Genomic DNA, 6720 nt, shown 5'->3' on the forward strand with positions numbered 1-6720 from the left:
CTGAAACTAATGGCTTTTGTTTGGTAAGAACTTTAAGAATTACAAAACAAAGAGGGATAGACGGAGCTAAAATACAGACCAGTCATGAGTTCATTAAATGGCAGAACAGGCATGAGGGAAGAATATTTTACTTCTGTTTGTATATTCCGATTTTCATAGTCCTGGACCGAGCAGGCTTTCAAATTATGATCCAGTGTGTACATATTGCCTCATGAAGTTAATTCCTCCACCCACTCTTCATAAAGAAAAAACTAAATCTGGAGGGAACTGAAACGAGGTGTTAGCCTTTGTTGATGCCATTATTCTCTCAATATTGACAGTCTCCAGTCCTGAACTAGAATTCTGCACACAACTCAAGCCCGAGTAAATACTGCAGATAATTAAATTATCCTCTCCAACCTGCATTTCCTAGATTTTACAAGCTGCCAATCCTTTGATCAATATTTGGGAATTTAAATCCTGAAACATCTGTCTGTTAACCCAATTCTATCGTTTTTTTTCAGCGGGGCAGAATTAGAATCCAGTTGTTTCCCTCTCTGTTCATATTCTCTCAGTGTCGATTTCCCTCACTGATTGGACGGGAAGTGTGTTAGTATTAATTCTGTGAAGGACAAACCTGCTCCGTGATACAAGCATTTTCTGTGTCTTATTAAAAATTTCAGCTGATAATTTCTCATTGAAACACAGGAAATCATGAAAGTTTCCCGGCTCCTGCATACTTTTGTGAGCTGATGAAACAAAATAAATCCAATTCCTGCACATAATGAATTCAGGCAGGAGGAGGTGCCTGTATCTCAATGATAAGATATTGGATCTGATGAAGAAAGTTTTTTGAAGGGCGATATGTTCCTGTGTGAAGCCGGGAAGGGGTTTGGTTTTCCACTTTAAACTTTGATCCTTCCGTTAGTTCTTTGTGTGCAGCAGTTTCTGGTGGTGTTATTGAGTCAGGAAAGTTGGTCAAGACAGTGGGAGAATTCCCCGCGCTCCTTTCAATAGCGCAGGGCAACCTTCATCAACATCAGGGCTCAATTTAATCATCTCTTCAAAAACCTGCTGCCAGTTATTGTTCAGGGTTACATTGAGCTGGGACACCGAGGTTAGTGACTTAATGAAATCAGTTCTTCATACAGAAAACATTAGCCCCTCACACAATCTGATCAATTAGACCCTCTATCCTTTATTAATGATTCATTTGTTGTGATTTTGAGTGCCACCCGAGTTGAGTTTTCAGTCAGATTTCATGTCTAATTGAGCAAAACCGAAACTGGTTAAGGGAAAAGGAACATACACTTTCTGTCAGAAAGGGGCAGCTAATTTGCACAGAGGAAACTCCCACAAACATCAATGTGATCATACTTCGGGCTGTTGATTGATGGATAGATATCAGCCAGTACTCGGGACGGGGATAACTCCACTGCTCGTGTGTTTTCTGCCGCAGCACCATCCGATCACTTACAATAAAATGAGAGGATGGACGGTGCTTTGTTTTAATGTCTCTTCTGAAGGACAGCACCTCCCTCAGTACTGGAGTGTCAGCCTTCCATGTTACAAGAAAATTTCGTAGTGGGATTTGAAGAAAGACTCCTGTGTTTTAAAGGAGACTGTGACCAAGTCAGCCCCAGTGAAAGTGTTTAAGAAATCGCCCAATCTACAGGTACATGACTCGGGTAAATATGTGGTCATCCCCTGTCAGGTCACATGACAGCTGGAGCCACAAGGCATCACAGCCAGATTTGTGACTGGATTCAAACCCAAAATCCTGTCTCAATGACATTTCAAATAAAGCTGTCGGCTGCTTGAAAACACAACAGTTAAACTTTCTGCCTGATCATGAGAGCGACTGTGACATTTACAAAACTAAATCATTAGATAAATAGTTCAAAAACCATCAAGTTTGAAATCCTATGAGGAAAAGTCAAGTTATTATTGAGAACTCTGCTGAGAAAGCTTCATTGGACAGCACAGAAGTCAGGTGAAGAGTCTGAGTAAATCGACACCAGCGAACAAGTCAACATTAAAACTGAATCAACTCTTGTGAAGATCAATGAGTAAAAGCTGAGTGCTCCGTGCACCATCAGCTCATCAAGTAGATGTATTGTCTGGATAAAGCGTTCTGTTTAGAACAGGATTTATTGAACTGAGGCACGTTATTGCAGAACAAATAAGTCACTTCTAGATTTTCCTTTGAAAACATAGAAGCTAGGAGCAAACTTCCAGTTTGTTGATATATTGAATTCAGATAAACTGGAATTACAATGCAAATGAATTCATATTCAAAATCAAACCTTACTTTCAGGTAAATTACGTGGAACGATTAAATTACAAACAAGAACTCAAGTGACCTGTGAGCTCAAACACAGAGAGAGTAAATTTCAGACTGAAGACTTAAAAAATTCAATTTTTTGCAAGTGAGGGTTAAGTGCAGTGGGGGAAGGAGCTGCTGTGTAATTTTAACCGAGATACTGCAGCAAAAGTACAAGAGGGAAGGAGTGGAACTCTCTAAATTTTAACCGAGAGACTAGAGCAAAAGTACAAGAGGGAAGGAGTGGAACTCTCTAAATTTTAACCGAGAGACTACAGCAAAAGTACAAGAGAGAAGGAGTGGAACTCTCTAAATAACGAGAACTTTAATTAAATAGACAACTCATTTCAGTGAAATGTTGGGACAGCTGCGAGCTGTTGCCTACACATCCTGTGCTCTGTGGAAACTCCAAATAAGACCGATGATAATAGTCAGATTCATAATACATTACAGAACCAAGCAGAATACAGAAAGTGCAGAGGAGAGATGAGAAAAGGAAATTAGATCAGAAGAGAGAGCGTATGAGAAAAGATTTGCAGGTAACAATCGAAAACACAGAAGATTTTTTACCAGCATAAGGGCAGTCACTGAAAGGGGGGCTGATTTGGAGATCCTGTGCGGGGAGAGGGCATGGCTGACGTACTAAATGAGAACATACAAACAAACTAATTAGCAGCAGGAGTACGCCACTCAGCCCCTCGAGCCTGCTCCGCCATTGTAACCTCAACTTCATATTCCTGCCTACCCCCAATAACCTTTCACCCCCTCCCCCCCCCCCCAACCCTTGTTAATCAAGAATCTATCTAACTCTGCCTTTTAAATATTCAAAGTCTCTGCTTCCACCAGCTTTGAGGAAGAAAGCTCCAAAGACGCTCGACCCTCGGATAGAAAAGAAACTCTGTCTGAAATAAGCGACCCCTCATTTCTAAACAGTAACCTCTAGTTCCAGATTCTGGTACAAGAGGAAACGTGTTCTCCACCTCCACCCTGTCAAGACCCTCAGGATCTTAAAGGTTTGAATCTAGTTGTCTCTTACTCTCCTGAACTCCAGGCGATACAAGCCTAACCTGTTCAACCTCACCTCATAAGACAACCGGCCCATCCCTGGTATTTGCCTCGTAAACTTTGCACTAACCCTGTCATCACCAAACAAGCGGATGCTGCTAATGTCATTGGTGGGGAAATTGGATAGGATGAAAAGGATGCTATCACAAGGCTGGCACCGCTCACAGTAGAAAAGCTGCTCGATCCACATCGGATACACCTTGGATTACTGAGGGAATGAAGGGTGGAAATAGCGGGGATTCGAGCCACAATCTTTCAATCCTCCTTGGATACGGGAGTGAAGCCAGACAACTGCAGGTTGTTCATGTTACATCCGTGTTTAAAATGGAGAGGGATAAACCCAGTAACTACAGAGCAGTTAGTCTCATGCTGGTGGTGGGGAAACGTTTAAAGACAATAATCCAGAACAAAATTCATTGTCACTTGGTAGAACATGAGTTGATAAATGATAACCAGCACAGATTGTTTAACAGAAAATCAGCACTGAAATACTTAATACAGCTCTTTGGTGACGTGTCAGAGAACATTGACCAGGGAAGTGAGGATGATGATGTGTGTCTGGACTTCCAAAGGGATTTGAAAAAGTCCCACATAATGAACTTGGTAAAATTCCAGCAGCAGGGATTAAAGGGGCAGCGACAGCATGGATACAAAATTGAATAAGGGACAAAAAGGGTAAAGTTGTGGCGAGCTCTGAAGAAGAGTCATATGGACTCAAACGTTAACTCTGTTTCTCTCTGCACAGATGCTGCCAGGGCTGCTGAGTTTTTACAGCATTTTCTGTTTTATTGTACATTTTAATAACTTCCAGCCTATATTCAAGTTTGCTGATAACACTAGGTTAGGTGACATGGTTAGTAGCGTATGTGGGAGCAGCAAGTTTCAAAGTGTCAATGACAGATTCAGTGAGTGAATAAAACTGTGGCCGGTGGTGGTCAACACTGGGAAGAATGAGGTCATCCATCTTGATCTAAAGAAAGATCCGAGAATTTCCTAAACAGTCAGAATCTTGGGACTATGCTGGAGGAGCCGAGAGTGAGAGCTGAGTGAGACCGGAGGGTGGAGAAAGAGTCTGCATAGATATGTAGATGCTAAAGTGAGTAGGGATAAAATGCAAGTACAATGTAGTAAAATGTCAGCTTGCCCACTTCTGCAAGAAGCATAGGAGAGAGGAATATTACTGAGATGGAGAGAGACTGCAGAATCCTGTGGTACAGAGGGATCCTTGTACAAGAATTACAAAAAAATGTTTCGATGACATTGCAGAATGCTGCAGTACAGATGGATATGGGTGCCGCTGTATAAGAATCATTGAAAAAAAAGTTATCATTTAGGTGCGTCAAATACTTAGGAGGGCAGGTGGAATGTTGATCTTAAATACAAGGGGACTGGAATAGAAAAGCGGAGAAGCCTTGATGCAACTGTTCAGGGCATTGGCGAGACCACACCTAGAATGATGGGTGCTGATTTGGCCTGATTACTGAAGGATGGATATACTTGCTTTGGAGTCAGTTCCCGAGAAAGGTGACTGGGATATTCCCTTGACTGAGGGGGTTTTCTAATGAGGAAGAGTTGATCAGGTTGGAACTAAACTCACTCGAATTTAGAATGACTTAACAATATGATAGTGAATGAGCATCTGGCAATGGGTGAACGCAATATGTTAGAGACAGACATTCCGTTCGAGCAGAAAGGTCGCATACATGATAGTTATCACCTCAAGTAAGGCCAATAAGGATGGAATTTAGCGGTAAACTGAGGACGTTAAATTCCCATCAGCTATTAACAGGTAAAACAAGACAGGAAACAATCAGAGGTACTCAAAGAATAATTTAGTGTAATCTGTACCGAAGGAATGAAACTCATGATAATTATGGTTAATTATTATGGTTAATATTATTAATAATGGGGACGGAATTCCATAAATTAAACCAGTGATTAAGAAGGAATGACAATTTCTGTCCAGATAATGATGAACTGTGTATTTGGTGCGATGCTGTCTCCGCTATGCTGATAGTTTTGTCCTTCTCGGTGGTTCATGTCACAGGGAGGACGCTGCTGTTCAAATAAAGATGACGAATTACTGCAGGGTGTCCTATAGATCGGAAAACCTGCGGCTAAGTTCCCCTCCGAGTCAATCATCATCCTGACATGTAAATATATCGCCGTTCCTTTACTGTCGCTGGGTCAAAATCCTGGAACTTCCTTCCTAACAGCACTGTGGGTGTACCTACACCACACGGAACGCAGCGGTTCAAGAAATCAGCCCACCACCACCTTCTCAAGGGCAACTCGGGATGGGCAAATAATTCCGGCCCAGCCAGCGAAACCAACATCCCGTGAATTAACTTTAAAACATATGAACTTCACGATGTTGCTTCCATCTAAGAGGATGTTTTTTTCTATTCAGATAATCATAGTGATAGTGAAGAGGAGGTGGCCACTCCGGCCATTTGTGTCTGTGCCAGTTCTTTGGGGTCAATGGGCTGAGGGAATTGGCTCGGATGAGTTCACAGAATTTCCAGCTTGTGTCCGTCTGTGACTAAATGCCATTTCAGAGATTTGTTGAAGATTGAATTTTTGCAGGAAGCTGATGTAAATAACAGAGACGATTAGTGGGCAACAGGAAATGCTCCCTTTTGGCATTAATGAGAATGTAAATAGCAGAGGATGGTTTCGATCCATCGACCTCTGGGTCATGGGCCCAGCACGCTTCCGCTGCGCCACTCTGCTGCTTTGTATTTAACGTTTACTGTTCCATTATGGTGTTAAAGTGTTTCACATGTTTAGAATATATTTCCTGCTGTGGAATTGTGCTCTCTGGTGTTGAGAAATGTTCTTTGTTGTTGTGTAAAATGCTTCCCTGCAGTACAAACGTGTTCCCGGTTGTACAAATATGATGGCCGAGCCAGCGAATCTTATCCATTGAATTTAAAAAAAAGTTCCGCTCTGGTGCACTTCTCAGCTCTGGCCAGTAGATGTCAGCACACTCAGAGAGCGACAGAACAGACAAGAACCGTTCACATTTTATTGGACGGCGAAGGGAGGTTTTTGAAATTACGAACGGTGGTGATGACATTTCATGATATTTTGTTGTACCAAGCAGAATTTATAATGTTGTGCTGAAACCTTCAGACCGTTGTTTTGTATTTTGTCTTCACTGCCCTTTTCTGGCCCATTTTTTGAACGTGGGATTCAATATCTATGTCACTCACTGGTACTGTGTGAAACTGAAAAACTTTCTGAACCTGTCAGTCTTGGTCACTGTATGTGAGTGTGGAGACAATGTCAGCGGAACTGCCAATGTGTTTGGATTTATTATGACAGTCACTCTCTTGGACAGTATATTTGTG

General features: G+C 41.9%; 1 non-coding gene across 1 annotated transcript; it reads right to left on the bottom strand.

Moving 5' to 3' along the window:
- Positions 1-6028: 6028 nt before the first annotated feature.
- On the bottom strand, positions 6029-6100 carry trnam-cau (transfer RNA methionine (anticodon CAU)). The gene has a single exon. It is a non-coding gene; the product is annotated as a tRNA-Met (tRNA).
- Positions 6101-6720: the final 620 nt, after the last annotated feature.

Source organism: Cetorhinus maximus, chromosome 31, assembly GCF_964194155.1.
Source record: "Cetorhinus maximus chromosome 31, sCetMax3.hap1.1, whole genome shotgun sequence".
NCBI classification, from domain to species: domain Eukaryota; kingdom Metazoa; phylum Chordata; class Chondrichthyes; order Lamniformes; family Cetorhinidae; genus Cetorhinus; species Cetorhinus maximus.